Here is a 20,717-nt window from a genome sequence, read left to right as displayed (position 1 = left end):
CATCTCTAACCAGTATAAAATGTCACAAATAAAGCTCTGGAGAATTCCAGGGTCAAGAGGAGACGCACTGTAATATTAGAGTGGACATGTTCAACTTCATTAGCTTTCCCATCTCGTCTTTTTAGCTGCCAACCTCCTTCACACTTTCTATTTTGGGAAAAGCTGTTGTTCTGCATAGGATATGGTTGCTCTAACAGTAGATTTCCAAACTCAGTGTGATTACGTGGAGCCTCACGACTTAGCGTTCTTTTCTTATTGTGAGAGAGTGCCATCTTTCTTGCATGGTATGCCCCCACTTTTTGCTGAATTGCTGAATGTACTTGACTGAGTGTGCCCTGGACTCCTGCCAATCAGGTGCCCAGGGCCTATGTTCCTTCCCTCAAAACCTAAAACCCAAATTGGCAAGCCCTGGCCACATGTCAGCCCCTGGTAAATGGTACCCTAGATTCCCAGGGCCTTATGACCAGGGAAGGCCTCTAAGGGCTGCAGCACCCATTGTGCCACCCTTAGAGGCCCTGTACCCTAACACACACACTGCCCTTGCAGGCTGAGTGTCTGAGTACAAGACAAAACAGAGAGTCGACATGGCACACATCCCTGTGTGCCATGCCCACCACCTACACTGCCCTGGCATACATCAGCCACCCCTCTAGCTGGGTGCCCTATGCCAGTGGTGTGGGCACAGGAGCATGAGCCCAGTGCCCCTACAGTACCCAGGTCCATTCCTGGGCACTGTGTGCAGTGCTGCCATTTAAGAGTACAAGGTGCTGAGAGCTCATCAAACACGAACTCCACAGCCCCATAATGGCAACACTGAAGACTGAGAAGTTTGGTATCAAACTTCTCAGCACATTAAACCCACACTGATGCCAGTGTGGGATTTAATGTACCAAGCACCCCAGAGGGCATCTTAGAAATGCCCCCTGAAACCTAACCTACAATCCACGTCTGGACTGAGAGGCTGCCACACAGCAGACATGTTGCTGGACCCCTGGGTAGGAGTGCCCCTGCTCTCCTGGGCCTGCAACAATGCACATCCTGAGCGAGGTGCTAGATCTCCTCCCCCAGGATGGGCAGGGGGAAGCTTCAAAGGCATGCCGCCTCTGTGAGCTTCCCCAGGCCACTGCAACCCCCCACTCTGCGGGAAGCTTGGCCGGAAACCCCAAATAAGGACAGGGGATGTGCCAGCCTGCCAACCCCACCCCTCAGGTGGGGGAGGCGAGGTGAAGCACATCTCCGGGCTCTCGCCATTTGAAGATGGGAAGCCCTGCCCAATCAGGACTAGGCTACTGCCCCCCTCCCACAGGAGAGAGGCTGGATAGGGGTGTTCACCACCCCAGGACAGGGACCCATTGGTCCCTGCCCTTCACCTACCTGTACCGCCCCTAAATCTAGTATTTAGGGGCACCCTGAACCTTCCTTCCCCAGATTCCAGATTCCGAAATCCAAAGAAGAGCAAGAAGAAAGAAGACCTGCCCTGCAGCTGCTAAAGAAGAGGAAGACACCAACTGCTTTGGCCCCAGCCCTACCGGCCTGTCGACCCTCGAACCTTCTCCTGGTCCAACCCGGCATCTCTTGTGGCCAGCAACCTCACAAGCCCCGGAGGACCTGGCTACCTTTTGGCTCTAAGCCCCTGGGACTCCCATGAGTAGAGGCTCTACTCAAAATCTACTTCTTATCCCTGGCATCAGCCCGGAACCGCGAACCCTTCACACTCCGGCACCCGCCAAGCCTGGCCTGTGCCGGAGTGGACAAAGACCAAGAGGACGACCCCACGGCGACTGTGACCCCGAGTCCGGCACCCAAGAACTTCCCTCGCCGCTCCTGAAGACGCCAGCAGCCTCAGAACCAGGTGCCCCCCAACCGCGATCAACAGAGGGTAAGATTTCCCGACACCAAAAGGCACCCCTGCACCCGGCGCCCCGCGGCCCCCTGTGCCCAACTCCGGGGTACCTACATATCCTCCAACTACCCAACTTACCTCTCGAAGTGGTGGTGGCACCTGAAGACCTTCGTCCCCGAGCTTGCAGTCTTTTTCTAAACCGGAGCTTTCCCATTTGGGCGCCCGAAGGCTCAAAAGCACCCTGCACCCAGCCGCCCGAGTGGCCCTGGCAGTGTAACCTCTACACCTATCTACTTCCCCATTTGCCCTGAGCAAGTGACCAGGAGCCCAGCTCCCACAGCCGCGTGGCCTGCTAGTCAGCAGCCACCAACCAAGGCCCCCCTACCTCTCATAGGATAACATTGGGCCTAACTCTCTCTGCACCCGGCTGCCCCTGGCCGGCTGAGGGTGAACCAACTGTACCTACCTGACACTGGGAGACCCCTGAGTCTATGCCGAGAACCTTAACTCTGCCAGTCGAGTACTTACCTTTAAACCGATAACTCAATTTTCTCCATAGGGTAACATTGACTGGTTTCTTCTGAAATTTCTTCTAAGTGTGGAGTTTTCAAAACTTAAAATATTCACCAAAAATCAGCCGAGCAACGAAAATGCTCACCTGCTATTAGGTGGGCTCCCAGTGCTGGATCTTGGTGCCCAGCACTGACTCTGAAAAATACTTACAACTGTACTTACCGGTAACCCAATTTTCTCCCATAGGAAATCGGTGACTGTTTTTCTGTGAAATTTCTTCTAAGTGTCAATTTCTGCAAACTTTAAATATTCTGTAAAAATCGTATAACTTCTGAAAATATAATTACTTGCCTGTTTTGGATAAAGGTCCCAGTACTGAGTCTATGTACCCAGTACTGGATTACAAAAGTACCGAGAACATACTATACCTGCAACTTGAATTTTCTTCCATAGGGAATCAGTGACTGTTTTCTATGAAATATTTTGTCAACTTTTAAAATAGCAAAATATTGTCTAAAAATCATAACAGTAATTAAGTCGACTTTTATCACTTGATTCCAAGTACTGACCCAGGACTGAATCTAGGATCCAGTCCTGGAATTCCTAAAGTAATCCTAAAAGTAATCTGTTGCAAATAACTTGAAACTTCCATTGAACTCAATGCATTATTGTGTTTAAAATTGTGTTGCCTATTGCAAAAGTATTTATATAAAGCATCTCATTCTGAGAAAGTATATTTTAATACCTATTGTTGGTTCTAAAATAAAACTAGCCTATATTTTTTATATATAAACCATTGGCGTAGAGTTCAGTTATTGAGTGTGTGCAACAAATGCTTTACACTGTCCTCTGATACTGCCTTACTGCTCGACGAAGCTACCACTTTAGAGAGTAAGGTTATATCTAACTTTAGCCTCTGCCAAACCTCTGGGGATTGTGGACTGTGTACACCCTGTACCTATTTGGGAACAGTATATACAGAGCCACTTTCTCACACTTGTATACTTCGGATGAAGGTTGCTAATGCCAGTTTGTGTGCTAGACATCTGTCTACCTGGGCAATCAATCAATCAATCACTGCATTTGTAAAGCGCGCTACATACCCGAGAGGGTCTCAAGGCACTGGGGAGGGGGGGGTGCTACTGGTCGAAGAGCCAGGTCTTGAGGAGTCTTCTGAAGGCCAGCAGGTCCTGGGTCTGTCGTAGGTTGGTGGGGAGAGTGTTCCAGGTCTTGGCGGCGAGGTAGGAGAAGGATCTGCCACCGGCGGTGGTTTTTCGGATGCGAGGGACTGTGGCGAGGGCGAGGTTGGCTGAGCAGAGGCTTCGGGTGGGGGTGTGGAAGCTGAGTCGGTTGTTGAGGTAGGTGGGTCCGGTGTTGTGCAGTGCTTTCTGTGCGTGGATCAGGAGCTTGAAGGTGATCCTTTTGTTGACGGGGAGCCAGTGCAGGCCTCTCAGGTGGAGTGTGATGTGGCTGCGGCGGGGGACATGGAGGATGAGTCGGGCCGAGGCGTTCTGGATGCGTTGAAGTCGTCTCAGGAGCTTGTTTGTAGTTCCTGAGTAGAGGGCGATCCTGTAGTCGAGTCTGTTGGTGATGAGGGCCTGGGTAACGGTTTTTCTCATGTCGAGGGGGGTCCATTTGAAGATCCTGCAGAGCATACGGAGGGTGTTGAAGCAGGACGCGGAGACGGCGTTGACTTGCCTGGTCATGGAGAGAGTGGAGTAGAGGATGACCCCCAGGTTGCGTGCGTGGTCCGTGGGTTCCGGGGCTGTGCCTAGTGACGTGGGCCACCAAGAGTCGTCCCAGGCTGATGGGGTGGGTCCGAGAATGAGGACCTCTGTCTTGTCTGAGTTCAGCTTCAGTCTGCTGTCATTCATCCAGTCGGCTACGGCCTTCATTCCTCTGTGGAGGTTAGCTTTGGCGGTGTGGCGATCTTCGGTGAGGGATATGATCAGCTGGGTGTCGTCGGCGTAGGAGATAATGTTGAGGTTGTGTTGTCGTGCGACGTGGGCGAGGGGGTCCATGTAGATATTGAACAGCGTCTGGCTGAGGGAGGATCCCTGTGGGACGCCGTAGATGATCTTGGTGGTTTTGGAGCGGAAGGGTGGGAGGCGGACGCTCTGGGTTCTGCCGGAGAGGAAGGATGTGGTCCAGGCCAGGGCCTTCTCTTGGATACCGGCGTCATGGAGGCGTGCTGATAGGGTGCGGTGGCAGACCGTGTCAAAGGCTGCTGATAGGTCCAGGAGGATGAGGGCGGCTGTTTCTTCTTTGTCCATCAGGGTCCGGATGTCGTCAGTGGCGGCGATGAGGGCGGTCTCGGTGCTGTGGTTGCTGCGAAAACCGGATTGGGAAGGGTCCAGGATGTTGTTAACTTCGAGGTAGCGGGTCAGCTGTTTGTTGACAATCTTCTCGGTCACTTTTGCCGGGAAAGGGAGCAGGGAGATGGGCCGGAAGTTCTTGAGGTCCTTGGGGTCCGCCTTGGGCTTCTTCAAAAGGGCGTTGATCTCGACGTTCTTCCAGCTTTCTGGGAAGGTTGCTGTCTCGAAGGAACAGTTGATTGTTTTCCGGAGGTGAGGCGCGATGGTTGCGCTGGCTTTGTTGAAGACGTGGTGAGGGCAGGGGTCCGATGGGGATCCGGAGTGGATGGAGTTCATGGTTTTGATGGTGTCTTCGTCGCTGACGCTGGACCAGACGGTCAGGCGACTGGTGCAAGTGGTAGTCGCAGGGGTGGTGGATTCGGTGGTGGGTGCGGGGGGTCGGAGTTGAAGCTGTCGTGGATGTCGGTGATCTTGCGGTGGAAGAAGGTGGCCAGGGAGTCGCACACGTCTTGAGATGGCGGGATGTCGTTGGTGTTGGAGCTGGGGTTGGAGAGTTCTTTCACGATGCTGAAGAGCTCTTTGGTGTTGTGTGCGTTGTTGTCTAGGCGGTCCTTGAAGGCAGTCTTGTTGGCGGTCCTGATGAGTTGGTGGTGTTTGTGGGTGGCGCTCTTGACGGCTGTGTGGTTGTCTGGTGTTCGGTCGTGGAGCCATTTCTTCTCCAGCTTCCGACAGCTGTGCTTGGAGATCCGGAGGTCCTCGGTGAACCAGGCGGCTTTCTTGTTGGTGTGGTTGGTTGTAGAGGTCTTGAGAGGGGCGAGGGTGTTGGCGCAGTCATTGATCCACTGTGAAGCCAGGCATCCTAGTGCTTTTGGGGCCGTTGTGGAGATTAAGCAAGCTATTGCCCAGAGCTGCAGAGTGGGACCCATGATTAGAATAATCACCGAAGCGAGAATTATCGGGCCCGGGGAAATTGAGCCCAAGACCCGCCGAGGCGGGAATTGAACCCTGTTCCGGGCCAGACCTCTGCATCAGGGTCTGCCGCTCTAACCATTGAGCCACACTTCTCCCTACTCAATCTTAGCTTCTTGGTGTAAAGACAACAACATGGACTTCGGCAACACACTCTACATTGAAATCACCTTGCAACTCCTGAAAAGACTGCTGACCATACATAATTCAGCTGCCAGACTCGTCCTCGACCTCCCCAGATGGACCCACATCACCCTCCACCTCAGGAAGCTCCACTGGCTTCCCATTTGAAGAGATACCAATTCAAGATGTTGATCCACGCCTACAAAGCCCTACACAGCCAAGGACCAGTATACATCAACCACCGTCTGAACTTCCACCAACCCTCAATGAGGGCTGCGCTCCGCCTACCTCTCCCTTGCTCACACCCCCGCATCAGCCAAAGCAACAGTGGAGGATGCTCTTTCTCCTACCTTGCTGCCAAGTCTTGGAACAACTTCCTCCTTCACCTCATTCTCTCTGCTGGAATTCTGGAAAGGACTCGAGATCCCGCACTGCCCCCCCCCTCCCGCCGCCGGGTTCGCAGTGCCTGGATGCCATCACAGGTTATTAGCTGTGCTTTACAAGTCCTGGTTGATTGATTGGTTGATTAGATTCTTTAAAAGTAGCAATTTATCATGTGCTGCATTTTATAGTTCCCTTAGCCAAGAATGGACTCAACACTGGTACTATGAATAGCTATGTGTAAGCAATTTCTGCTTGCATCTTTCACTGGATTAGGACTCACTGTTCAAGATTACTGTGGTGGCTGGTTTCCTAAAAAGCCTCTAAAACTACACACTTTGACTTCTTTCCACTGCTCACATTTAGGTCCCTACGTTTTAGCTCTCACCGTAACCCTTTTGCTACCATACAGTGGGTGTATTGGCCACCCATTGCATACCTGTGAGTGGCTTTATTTTCACTGTCATTTGCTTATTTATTTGTCAGCTTCGGTAGGCTTTCCTTTCACATCGTGTGTTTGTCTCTCCTTCCAAGCATAGATGCATTACTTTGTCCTTACGCTGCTCAGTTTTCCATGCACTATTTTTTCTTTTTGTTTAAGTACTCTATGAGAGTGTGTGTGTGTAACAGCTTCTCACCCACTTTGTATTCCTCTCTCATTTCCCTCCTGCCTAAATGTCATTGCCATTGTGCTTCCCACAGCCTCGTTTGTTGTCTGTGTGATTTCCAATGTGCTTGCCCAAGCCCCACACACACTCATCCATAGTCCATGTTGTGTCCCAGTTCCCAGGGTGCCTCTGTTGCCCGTGTGCTTCCTCCGCCCCTCTTCTTCACCCTACATTGTCTGTGGACTTCCCTATGCCCTTCCTGCCCACTCTCTGTCTGTGTGCTTGACCCATACACTCCCTTCCATCCTCTGTTGTCTGTGTGCTTGCCCCAGCCCCTCCCTCCCACCCGTGTTGCCCGTGTGCTTGCCCCAACATACCTGACCTAACCTTTGCTGTCCCTGTAATTGCCCTTGCCTTTCTCACCCATCCGTTGATATCTGTTTGCATGCTTTAGCCCCTCCTACTCACCCTCCATTGTTTGTGTGCTTGCCACAGCCCCTCCACCTCACCCTCTGTTGTCTGCGTGTTTGTCACACTGACTCCCACCCACCTTTCATTATGTCCTTGCCCCAGCCTCTCCTGCTCACCCTCTGTTGTATGTGTGCTTGCCCCAGCCCCTCCCGCCAACCCTCCATTGTCTGTGTGCTCACACCAGTCCCTCTTGCCCACCCTACATTGTCTGTATGCTTTTCCCATCCACTCACGCCAGTCCTCTACATTCACTCGCGTCCTTTCTCCTGCCCTCCCCGTCACCTCAATGCAGGTGGGGAGAGAAGACAGGTGAGAAGGGAACACGATGCTAAACAAAATAATAAACACTAGGATGTGGCCAGCACCTGTACACCATGGCTACAAATCATTAGCAAAGTCAATAGCTCTCATAGACAAGACCTATTGTTTTTTTCCAATGCTTTTTTTTCTTTTTCATTCAGCACTCCATGAGAATGCAGGTGTTTTTAGCTGTCTCCCTTGTTGCTACTTCTCCTCCTCAAATACCCACTCCCCCAGCTTGTTTGTATAAGCACAGCAACAGGGATATTTTCGATGGGGTATTGCTGAAGAGGAGACTTTATGTGTTGTTTTTGTTTTATCTCCTGCATTTCACATATTGCATTAAAGCACAAGCTTTTGCGCACAAAGGCTTTTATGGCACAAGGTAAAGGGCTCTGTGCTGCACTCACTCAGCTGCAAAAAGAACAATTGATGGACGGAATGCTGATCAATGTCAAAGAGTCACCCCAGTACAGAGGTCTGGACCTACATTAATCGTTTTCTTTGCTCCCCATGCCATTCCACTTCAAACCCAGCCATATGGAAATCAGTCTTTACCCTGTTCCCCATGGCCCGAACTGCCAGGCCAGGTCCTCCCTGGCACGTAGACAAGCATCCCGGGACCGGTTTCCGGGCATCACCCTTCATATGCCAGGCTAGCTTAACTCCAGTGGCATGGAGAGCACGGGGTCCCTGACTGGGCATTCCCGTCCCACTCGGAGTGACAGATGCAAAATTAACAATTGATGGACAGAATGCTGATCAATGTCAAACATTCACACAAGTACAGAGATCTGGGCCTAAATCCATTGATTTTATGATGGTTTTAACACAGACCTCTTGACTGGGGGTGAATGTATGATTTATTCAACATTCCATCCATTATTTGCTTGCGTAGCACTCACTCAGCTAGCATCTGAGGCAGAAGATGTACTAAGCATGACACTTCTCCCGGAGGGCCATAAATCTGTTCTAGGCTACTACGAGGACCATGGGCTTTGTATACAAAGAGTTTTAGCATTCACAATCCTTCCGATTCGGTATATCAGAGGGTTTAGAAATGCTAAACCCCTTTTTAAATGTGCTAAATCTACGTGACCATTCCAAAAAGGTTTTCCAAATCGTTAACAGGGTTTAGGAAACCATCAGTAATCACTATTTAGAAGGGACCTGTACAAATACCAATTCTTAATTGATTGTATTAATGTTTGGTGAGCCTAATCTGATTGCAGAACATTCACTTTTTACCACCAACTTCTGGGAGGTGTTAAGCCTGTTCCAAGAGGGAAGGGGGCCCTATTGGACCACTGCCAGCTCCTAAAAGCTTTGTGTCACTTTCATTTTTTACATTTTGTTTTTTATCACAGACATGGCCCATCAGACCACGATTCCTGTGCTTTTGGTCATTCGTAGAGGGTCACAATTTGCAACCCATCTCATGAATATTGATGAGGTAATCAAATTGCAACCTTCTACGATTCTTTGCTTTGTGAACTGACTTAGTAGTAAATAGGTTTGTTTGCAAAATGCCAATGCATTCGGCAGAAGTCAGTGCACAAATTGCAACCACATATACTGAATCCATTTGATTACATACCAAATAAAAAATCATTACCTGCGAATCATTATTAGGGGAGAGGATGTAGCGTTATAGCCTGAGCTGCCAACTTTGGAACTGGGGAACCAGGTTCGAGTCTTAGCGTTGGCTCAGCATCCTCTGATTCTGGGCAAATCACTTGCAATTTCCCCGTGCCTAAAAACACGAACGTGTCCTTGTGTAATGTAACTGGTGCTCATGTAGAGTGCTCCAATACCTTAGGGTCGAGTTTGCGCTATATAAACAAGTATTTGCAATGCAATAGGTCTCGCATTTGTAAAAGATGGAACTATTAGCGTTGTAAATGACATTGTTTTTTACTTATGTTTTTTGCTCATGTTTTTTTTTTTGTAGTAAAGTGCTATATAAGGAAGAGCCCGTAAATCAGCTGAGTTTTCTAGATATTTATGCTCAGTTGGAGGTGAATCATGTGCGACTGAATGGAGTTATTAACTGTTTTAATGCAACATAATAAAATTACTTTTTAGGTTTTGAGAAGTTTAGGCAAAGGTAAAACAAATACAGGTAGGTACAAACAAATAAAAGATAACAGTAGGCAGACTGGAGAGTCAGAATTAAAGTTAGTTGCAGCTGTGTAAAAAACAAAATTGCTTCTGTGAAATAAACTAATTCATTACCTTTTGCCCTACTTTCATGTGAGGTTACAGTTCCAGTGCCTACACTAACGAGATCCCGGGAGCACCAGACTGAAGGTATAGAAAGTTGGCATGGGGTACAAATGGTGCAGAGCCACATAAATTTAAAATAGCTGAGCCCAATTGAGACTTTCGTGAAGATTCACTGAGCTGATTACCAGCTGCGAAGATCTGCTCATGGCCTTCGATTAGTTGCAGTAAACAGCGACCTCATACACAGTGCAGTGAGTGCAAGAGAATCAGTCACACAACCATTCTTTTGGTGCCAAAAACGTTGTTTCAAGAGCTCTATAAGTTGTTTTTAGGTCTCGCCTGACCCAGGGGTTGCGCTGGTGTGGCGAGGGTGAGGGCTTAAAAAAATGCTACCGCCGGCCAAAGCTTGCAGTGCATGTGCGCGGGCGCGCGCTTCAGCAGAGGCGCCATATGGCGTGATTACTGCTGCACGCGCACCACTCGTGTACATGCCCTGCAAGCTGTGGCCGGCTGCAGCATTTTTCCCCCGCCATGGCAGTCATTTCTCGAAGCGGGCACTTGCTTTTTTTTTCTGTTTATTACTTCTATGTAGTAATGGCGACACCTGTGCTTTAGCTTAAACATCTTAGGCAAAAGTTGGGTGATGAGATTGCTTCAAAAGTAAAGAAATAGACAATTCTTTACTTTTGAAGCAATCTCGGCACCCGACTTTAGCTTAAGATGTTTAAGCTAAAGCACGGGTGCCGCCATTACTACAGAGCAGTAATAAACAGAAACAAGCATTGGCATAGCCAATAGGTCTCGCTTTTGGGACCTTATAAGTATTTAGTTATGCAACTGCTGCATGGCTAAACACTTATAAGGTCCCAAAGGCGAGACCTATTGGCTATGCCAATGCTTGTTTTATTTTGTTTTGTTTTAATTAAGGGTGCCAGTAACGTGCGAGCGTGAGTTCGATTTTAGTAGCATTTCTTGGGGGATGCTAATAGAGCCACTGGGGCTAGGTAAATAAGGAGACGGAATGGGAGGGATGGAAATAGTGAGACGGGGAGTGGGGCTAGTGATAGAGAGTAGATGGGAGGAAGAAAGGGAGAGATATGGAGACAGGAATATACAGTGAAAGGATAGTCATTTCAAAAGGAACTGTTTCTTATTTTCGAATTTAAACATACGCAATCTAGCTGATGTAGTTTTATTTTTCTTTATAGACTCCTTCAAGAGAAATTAGTCATTTTTTTTATTTAGAAATCTGTTTATTAGAGTTTCCGTTGCAGGTAAAACCACACAATACATCATACTTCATCAAATAGCATTGTTACATAAATCTTGTAGTCAGGCGTCAATGTATAACTGATACAAACATGGTGCGTTACATTAAGTGTACTGTAACCGGTTGTGTCCCAAGGTATAACCTGTCAGGTCATAAGTAAATCCATCTCCATTCGTATCGTTATGGCCCCAGCCCTAGTGGAGAGCATCCGCTCACCAGCGTCGATGCCAATTGTGTGCTATTCTCAGTGCTTCCCCGAATAATTATACAAACAGTGCTATACTCCCCATTCTGTAGCTGGGCAGCTGTCCTTCCAACAATCTAACAACTAAAACAATGTACAACAGCAGCTTGCGTCTTCTAGTCTAGTCGGCCCCCACTTCGCTGACCCCTCTCCCATCAGGCTCCACCCTCCCTGGCCCCCACCACTCAAAAAGGGAATCAGGCGCTGATATCCTATCTGCGGCTTGCACTATCTTCGCCAGCCAGCCAGTCGCACCCACCAGCGCGGAGTCCCAGTCAAGTGAACAGTGCCCCATCGCCTAACGCGGCTCCTATAGCGCAGCCGTGCCCTCCCCCAGGGCCACCTCCTCCGATTGTGACAGGAGCTGCCTCATTTCCCCCCACTGGGCGGGACGGGCGTCGTCCTAAGGCCCAGTGTCTCTTCCCGCCGAAGCGCCACCTCTTCTGCCTTTGCCCACACCATAAAAGAGCTACGCCACGCTCGCACATGCGGTGCGGTATCTGCCTTCCAGCGCTTGGTGATGAGCCGCTTAGCCACTATTATCCCCAGATCAAGGAAACGACAGGCCATCTTAGCCGGTGGCGGTCGGGGAAAGAGATGCAGCAGGTATGTGGGCCACTCCGATGGAATCTCCCGGCCCGTACACCTGCGGAGTTCCCCATGTATCGCCTGCCAGTATATCTGCAGTGTGGGGCAGCCCCACAGCATGTGGATCAGGTCGGCGACAAGCGTCGCACAACGGGGGCAGCACGCGTCCGTTCTGCAAAAATACTTATTGATGGCGCCCGGTGTGAGGTAGGCCCTGTGTTGGACAAAAAACTGTATTTGACGGAATCTCTTATTTCGGGGCACCCTCCTTGGCCCCCTCAGCGCTCCCTCCCATTCCCTGTCTACCATAGGGCGGGCAAGGTCCCCCTCCCACTTCTCGCGCAGTGTCTCCAGACTCGGCGCCGCATGAATCCGCAAGGCCCCAGCGAACCACTTGATCAGGTGTCCTCCTCGGCCCATAACATGGAGATACTGCAGCACTAAATGCTGCTTCGGTTCCACCTGCAGGTCCCCCCAGTGACCCACCAGAGTCTCTATCAGGGCCCGGTGACGGAGAAACTGGCCCTGCGCCAGCCCTGTCTCTTCTGCAAGGGTCGCAAACGGCAAGAGGCCCCCTTCATGGTATAGGTCCTCCATGGTGTGAATATCAACCGCATGCCAATCCCGTAACTCCGCAGCTCCCAACGTGTCTCGCCCACAAGGGGAACCCTCCAGTGGGATGGCCGGGGCGTATGGGAGCGTGGCCCTCGTCAGCCGGAGGCTTCTTCGGTAGCTTTTACAAGCCACCACTAACAGCAACGGTTTAGGCTTCAGCGCTCCCGTCGTCGGGTGAAAAATCTTGAGGAGCTCGGTCAATGACAGCGGCGAATTCTCCGCTGTCGTCGTATCCTCTCGACACCTGTCAGCCAGCCAGCGAGCCACCCACTGCAGCTGTGCGGCCAGATAGTAATGCTCCAGGCAGGGCATCCCGAGCCCGCCCCCACCCACGGGAAGGCACAATTTCGGCAGCGCAACTCTGTGGCGCGCCGTTCCCCATATGAAGTCACGGAGGGAGCGCGTGAGGGGCGCAAAGAAGGACACCGGTAGGTACACCGGCAAGTTGGCAAAATAGTACAGCAGACGGGGCAGTACCACCATTTTAACGAGCGCTATTTGGCCAGTCACCGAAAGGGTAAGCGTGCTCCAAAACGCCATCTGGGTCCGGATCGCGGTCACCGCGCGTCCCAGATTACCCTCCACTAGGTCCGCCGGGCGGCGATAGATCTGGACACCCAGATAGCGAAAGGTGTCCGGCTGCCACTGTACCCGCACTCCTCCAAGGCAGTAGCCGGGGTCCTGGACGTCGCCCCCAAAGGCGTACAGACAGGATTTGGCCGCGTTCACTCGGAGGCCTGAGAGCCGCTCAAAGGTGTGTAGGATGCGATCCAGCCCCTCAGGAATGGAAGATACATCCCTGACATATACTAGGAGGTCATCCGCATAAAGGGACACCTGATGGGTTGCGTCCCCCAGCGGGATGCCATCCGCAAGTTCCCCACGGAGCGTCGCCGCCAACGTCTCCATTGCAAGCGCAAACAGGAGGGGCGACAACGGACACCCCTGCCTAGTGCCCCGGCCAATTACGATGGGATCCGAGACATATGGGCCCGTGCGCACCCGCACCGTGGGTCCTTTGTACAGCAGAGCCGCAAGTTGCAGGAAGCCCAGCCCCAATCCGAACCTCGACAGTGTCGACACTAGGTATCCCCATTCCAAGCAATCAAAGGCTTTCTCGAGGTCCAGGACCAAACAGCCCGCCATGGGCCATGGTCGGGTGCTCTCCCCCATCACCCTAAAGAACCGCCGTAAATTAAGCGAAGTGCTGCGCTTGGGCACGAAACCATTTTGGTCGCCGTGCACCAGCGTAGGCACCACCGGCGCCAGTCTCTCCGCCAGCACCTTCGCCAATATTTTATAGTCCGTGTTGAGTAGGGCGAGCGGGCGATAGGACCCCAGCTGCGTGGCGTCTCGCCCCGGCTTAAGCAGGGAGATCAGATAAGCCTCCTTCAGCGACGCTGGCAATGTGCCTTCCTCTAGGGCAGCCAAGTAGAGACTATGAATCTTAGGGATAAGGGACTCACGGTGAGTTTTGTAGTATTCCGCCGGGAGTCCGTCCGGTCCCGGCGTTTTTCCTGAGGCTAAAGAGGAAATAGCGTCCCCTATCTCCTCCATCGTGGGGGGGCATTCCAGGCTCTCATGGTACTCCTCCGGAACCACCGGTAATTCCACCGCTTCCAGGAACTCATCCAGATCACACGCATTCCTCCTGCCCGTTGACCGGTACAGAGAGGTGTAATGTGCCGTGAACGCCCGGTGGATTTCCCACTGCGTGTGAACCAGCACTCCGTCCGGCCCCGCGATCGCACCCACGGGGGTACGAGTCGCATCCTGCCGGATGAGCCAGGCCAGAAGCCTCCCTGCCCTGTCTGACGTGGCGTGTACCCGGGCCGAGTGCGCCGCAAAATTAAGGCAGCGGAGCCGCTCAAGGAGATCGGCATGTTGCGCCCGGAGGTCAGATAGATGGCTCGCGTCCGAGCCCCCCCCTCACCACGCACCTCCCATGAGAGGAGGCGAGATTCCAAGGAGGCGAGAGCCCCCGCCAACTGCTTCCGAATATTCCAGGTCGCACCTATGCAATGGCCCCTGATGTACACCTTATGCGCGTCCCACTCTATCAGCTCACTATCCGTGGAGCCCTCATTGAGATCGAAATACTGTTCGATTGCAGTGCCCAGGGAGGCCCGAAATTCCGGGTCCTCCAGCGCCGCTGTCTGAAGACACCACGTCGGCACCGGGGGCCTATCGGGCCTCCAGCGAAGCCCCAGAATAAGTGGATTGTGGTCTGAGTGCGTCCGACCCATGTATTCCGCCCGGGTCACCCACGGAAGCACCGAATGGGTGCCCACCACCCTATCCAACCGAACATGGAGGCCGTGGACCGCGGAGTAGTAGGAGTACACTCGGTTGCCCGGATGGGCATTCCGCCACAGGTCGGTGAGCGTCCAGTGAGACAGCCATGCGGCGAGGGCCCTGGCGTTCGATCCCACCTGTGTGCCCCGCAGGGGCGGAAAGGACCGGTCCATGTGCACATCCAGCACGGAATTAAAGTCCCCCCCCCCCAAAAGCCAGGGGAGGCCGACAAACGGTTCCAGCACCGACGACAGGCTGGCCAGGTAGGATGGCCGCTCCACATTTGGCGCATAAAGAGACCCCAGCAGCACCTGCTGGCCATCTAGTTTCCCATGAACTAAGGTGTACCTCCCACCAGGGCCTGCAGACAAACGGGGTACCCGCCCTTATCCATATCAGCGTGCCTCTAGCGTGCGCCGAACACGTGGTGCCATAGACCTGCCCCCTCCAGCGCGCACGCAGCCTACCCAGTTCCCCGGCCGTCATGTGCGTCTCCTGCAGGAGAGCGATTGCCACCGCGTGTCGCTGCATGTATGCATAGACTGAGTATCGCCGCGCCGGTGTATGCATGCCCCTGACATTCCATGTAATCACATTTGTAACAGCCATGCGGAAAGGACTAAGGGTAATACTGTGGCAGGGGAGTAGGGACGCTCGTCCGGGGCGGGGGGCGGCGGGCCTTCACCTGACTGAGAAAGCTGCAACATAAACACCTCAACGCAACTACGCACCACCATGAAGCCGTGCGAAAAACCGAGCCAAACAGGCCAACTGAACTGACAGGGCGAACCCCTCTACGGGTAATCGTCCAAACCATGTAACAATGCTCGCTAAGTAGAGCTAAGCCCAATTGTGGCTAGGGGGCAGGCAAGTGAGAGTCAATCCGCGCGGGTGCACATCTGCAGGGATGCCTGTGTATATGTGACATGAAGGGACCCCCAGAGTCAGAGCGCAGCGCCGGCCCGGGGAGTGTAGGATTCCCCCCCCCCCCCACCACGCCACCCACAAAGGCAGATGAGCCCTAGCTCGGGCAGCCGCCCTATCGCAGGGGGGCGGAAGTCCAGCCACCACCGCAGCCCACCTGGTCCATCAGTCCCCGGTAGTCCAGCAGCAGGCGTGCTCCCATCCGCAGCTCATGCCTCCGCCCACTGCACGGTCAGGAGCCACAAAGTGTCCGTTGGAGGGCTGCAGGACCCATACCCAAGGAGCACCTCCAGCCGCGACCCCAGGTCCCTCAAAGTTTCGTTCATATTACATCACTTGGTCCGATGTCTGCGGAGTGACCAGCGGCAACAGCTGGTCGTCAGAGATCACAGTTGATGGGGAGGATGAGCCGCTGGACAACACTTCACCCCGCTCTTGGGCAGCATCTCCACTCCCGCCATCCGGCGACCCGAGAGCGGCCACCGCCGCCAGCGCATCCTGGCACTCCAGTCTGCTCTTCTCCGGGCTGGGGGCCACCCCCAGCCCCCGCCCCTCAGCGTGCCGCCGCCTCCTTCCCTGCCTCTGGCGAGATCTCCTGCCGCGCGGTGTGGCAGCCTCCTGACTCCGCGGCCGCCGGCCATCACTGCGCCCCGTGTCCTCCAGCCAATCCCAGACCTCAGATGGCGTGTCGAAGAAGCGGACACCATCCGTGGTGGCCACCCGCAGGCGGGAGGGGAACAAAAGAGCATATGACATTCCTAGTTCTCGCAGGCGACGCTTCACCGCCAGGTAGTTGCTGCGGCGTCTCTGCACCAGGGCAGTGTAGTCCGGGAAGAAATGCACCTGTCCACCGCCAACAGTGATGTCGCCCATCCCCCGGGTCTCGCGGAGCACCACGTCCCTGTCCCGATAGTTGAGGAGTTTGAAGAGGAAGGGCCGCGGTCGGGACCCCGGGGCGGGCCTCTGTGTGGGGACCCTGTGGGCACGTTCCACCACGAAGTGCGGGGAGAGTTTCTCCGATCCGATCAGGTTGCGTAGCCACACTTCCACATATTGCTCCGGCTGTCTCCCCTCCTCGCCCTCCGGCAGGCCCACCACGCGCACGTTGTTGCGCCGAGAGAGCCCTTCTGCATCATCCGCGCGGTCCTCCAATGCATGGACGCGGTCAATGAGATCCTGGAGGGCGGCTGTATGAGTAGACACAACTGGTCGCACCTCCTGGAGAGTTTGCTCCTGCTGCTCTACCTTGTCCGCCAACTTGCGGTGGTCCGCGTGGAGCAGCGTGAAGCATTGCGCAGCCGGCCCATAACCAACTGTTGTGCAGTGGGCATCCGCCCGTAGTCCAGTCCGCCGGTAGATGGGCCCGGTCTAGCCGCAGCAGGCCCCTCCTCTTCAGAGCCAGCCGCTGTGTCAGGGCCCCACCGCACTCCAGGCGGCCCCCCGTCCCGGCTCAGTGGTCACCGTCACAGTCCAGGTGCCACAACGTAGGGAGCCAGAAAGTGCCCGCCGTCGGTGGGCGTCTCGCAGCGCGCCAAGCGTCGGGCGTCGTGATCCCTCGCCTTCCACCTCCTCAAGAGCCGAGGCTCCCAAGTTGCAGGTCCCACCGGGGTCGTGCCGCCTCCTCCGTCCGCTGTCTCCGCTCAGGGAGATTAAGTGATTTGCCCAGAATCCCAGGATGATTGAGCTTCTTTCCAGCCAGACTCGAGGCTGGTTCCCCAGCTTCAAAGTTGGCCGCTGTAGCTATTTAGTCACACAAACGACAGGTGACATCATGTAAAGATGACACCGGAGACTGGAGGTAAGTTGAAGGCTTTATTAAATAGATGCCACTGACACCAAGGGCACGTCTTCATCCTAGGCTGCTCCTCACCGCAACTGCCATACAACAGTAACCCATGCTCAAGGTTCTACCGTGGAATCTAGACACGTCACAGAACCCTTGGGCATGGGCACACGACGGTGGCAGCAGCGCGAGGACAGAGGGTACAATGGAACATGCGGGGTAAGGAGATAACATGGAGGAGTTAAACATAACACATCTCCTTCTCAATAATAAAACAAAGAGAGAAGGAAAGGGACCCGAGTGAGACAGCACGAGAAGGAAAGCAGAACCAAAAAAACTAATCACACTTAAAGTCGTGTTTGACAACCCTACCGTATCTGCTCACCGTAGGTTTCTTCCTGACAGTGCTATTTGGGGAAAATACATCATCAACATCTGGACTATCCTGTTCATGGTTTGCACTGCTTGTACTAAGATTTGATTGGTTAGCTTCTGATAATGCCCCACTCGAACTACTGAAACTGTACTCACGAATGGGAATACCCCCAGGAGAACTCTCACCATCAGGAGACGCAGTATCCGTCCTCTGTGGGTAAGAACTCCTACAAGCATCACCATCCAGAATCCAATCATAGTCTGGGGAAAAGGAAGGACCTTGGTTGTCAGAAATGCAATGAGAGGGGGTAGCAAAGGCACCACCACTACACAAAGACAATGAAGAAAAATGCCAGGTTTTACCATCACTTAAGAGGCCAGAGTTACAGAAAACCTTCTTAACCTCCATAGGTTGTGAGAAATGACTTTGCCCTTTTCTCACGAAATCAGATTTCCTTACCCTGACTCTGTCACCCACTTGAATGTAAACTTTTTTGCATGCATGTTTAGAGTCATAATATTTTTTGCAATTCGTTTGTGAGTGTAGCAACCTCTTTTTCACCTTATCAGAAGACCAACAAACTCTTTTCAGGGTGGCCCAACCCACATTATCTTTAGTGATGGGGGTTCTACCTCTTAGAAGTACAAAAGGACTGGTACCCGTAGACTCACATGGAGTCACACGAGAAGCCCAAAGGTTGTGTTGTTTCCTCCATGAGAGGTCATTTTGGTTGGCTAGTTGAACTACGCCCTTTATCACACGATTAAACCTTTCGACTGCCCCATTCCCTGCTGGGTGGTACAAAGAAGTGGTTTTATGAGAGATGCCATTCTCACTTAGGAATGTTTTGAAGGTGGTTGAGACAAATTGTGGACCATTGTCTGACACAATACAAATTGGAAGACCTTCTTTAAGAAATAATCTCCGTAAGAAACTGACAATAGTTTTAGCACCGGCATTCTGTACCACCTCCACTTCCGGCCACTTAGCGAAATGGTCCACTAGCACAATAAGATACAATTGCTCTCCATGTTCCCAAATGGGACCACAAATATCAATGCCTAGTCTAACCCATGGCATGGAGGGACTGGCAAGTGGCTGAAGGGATGGCCTAAGCATGTGTTGAGATTTGTCAGAATTCTCACACGCTATGCAGTTCCTGACTGTTCTTTCGATTTCGATATCAAAACCCAGCCACCAATACGAGTTTCTAACCCTGCTTTTGGTTTTCCCTATGCCAAGGTGACCTTCATGACAAATGTCTAGGAGTTTAGCACGTAAAATGGTGGGAGGGATGACTTTGCCGTTACTAAGTATTAAGTCTCCTTCGCTAGATAATTCATCCTTGAGTTCCAAGAAGGTGTGCAACTGTTTGGGAATACATCTTTTTGCAGGCCAACCAACTTTTATATATTTTTTTACCTCAAGAAGTGTAGAATCTCCCTCCATGGCTGTTGACCATTCAGAATGTGATATGCAGGGTACCTCCTCGATGATGTTGGCGATACAGAATGTTTCAATATCTGAGGTCTGATCACCAGTGTTTGGCAAAGGCAACCGACTCAAACAGTCTGCCACTCGATTCTTAATACCAGGAAGGTACTCCACATTGTAATTAAAATCCATCATCCTGACGGAAATATGTGCAAGATGGGGAGAAGCACATTGTAGGCCTTTGGTAGTATGCACCTTGACCAGGGGTTTATGGTCACTTCTAAGAGTGACCTGGTATCCCCATATATACTGCCTAAAGTGCTCTAAACCCCAGGCGCATGCAAGAGCTTCACGCTCGATCACCGAATATCTTTCTTCAGTCTGTGTGATCGAGCGTGAGGCAAAAGCCACAGTTACTTCCTTACACTCTTCAGTAATTTGATTAAGGACAGCTCCTAAACCTTTACCACTGGCATCAGTGGTAACCACGCTGTGGAGGGAAGGATTAAATCCTTGAAGAGGTGGGGCATTGCAAATGTCATCTTTAATCCTTTTAAATGCCTCCTCACAAGTAGAGTTCCATTCAAATTTGTTATTTTGTTTAACTAGTTCTCTCAATGGAAATGTTTTTGAAGAAAATGTTTTTACAAATTTTGCATAGAATTCAGAAAGGCCTAGGAAGGCCCTTACTTCCTCCTTGTTTTTAGGTGAAGGGGCTTCTCTAATGGCAGATAGTAGCTCTTTTTTAGGTTTTATGCCACTCCCATTGATCTCATGCCCCAAGTATGTGACCTCATTAGTGGCAAATTTACATTTACGGACATCAGCAGTGAGACCATGATGGTCAAGAATGCTCAAAACTCTGTTTAATTTGTCGTCATGTTCCCTCCTGTAGGTGCCCGTTACCATAATATCATCCTGAAAAATGAGATTTTTTCCTTTCTAAAAAGTGTACGCATCAATCTCTGGAACATGGCCACAGCCGAGGCCATTCCGAAAGGCACTCTCTTAAATCTAAAACATCCCAAGGGGGTTACAAAAGTGGTGAGGCTTCTACATTAGGGATGTAAAGCCACTTGGTGGTAGGCCGAGCTTAGATCAATTGTGGAGGACCACTTAGCCCCATTTGTGTAGGACAGCATCTCACTAATTCTTAGCAAAGGGAATTGGTCGACCAAAATGTTTTTGTTTAGGTCGCGTAGATCAACACATAGGCGGAGTTTGCCATTGGATTTCTTTGCGATTACCAAAGGCGAAACCCACTCGGCTGACTCCACAGGTTCGATGATGCCGGACTCTTGTAACCTTATAAGTTCTGTTTCCACCTCTCCAAGGATGGGAAAAGGGATGTTTCTAGATTTGTGCATGCAAGGGATTGCATTGTCTTTCAGCTTAATCCCATGGACAAATCCTTTAAGTTTTCCAATGTTTTCAGAAAA

This window comes from Triturus cristatus, chromosome 11, assembly GCF_964204655.1.
Source record: "Triturus cristatus chromosome 11, aTriCri1.1, whole genome shotgun sequence".
In the NCBI taxonomy this organism is placed as follows: Eukaryota; Metazoa; Chordata; class Amphibia; order Caudata; family Salamandridae; genus Triturus; species Triturus cristatus.
Note: the sequence above shows the minus strand (reverse complement) of the source record.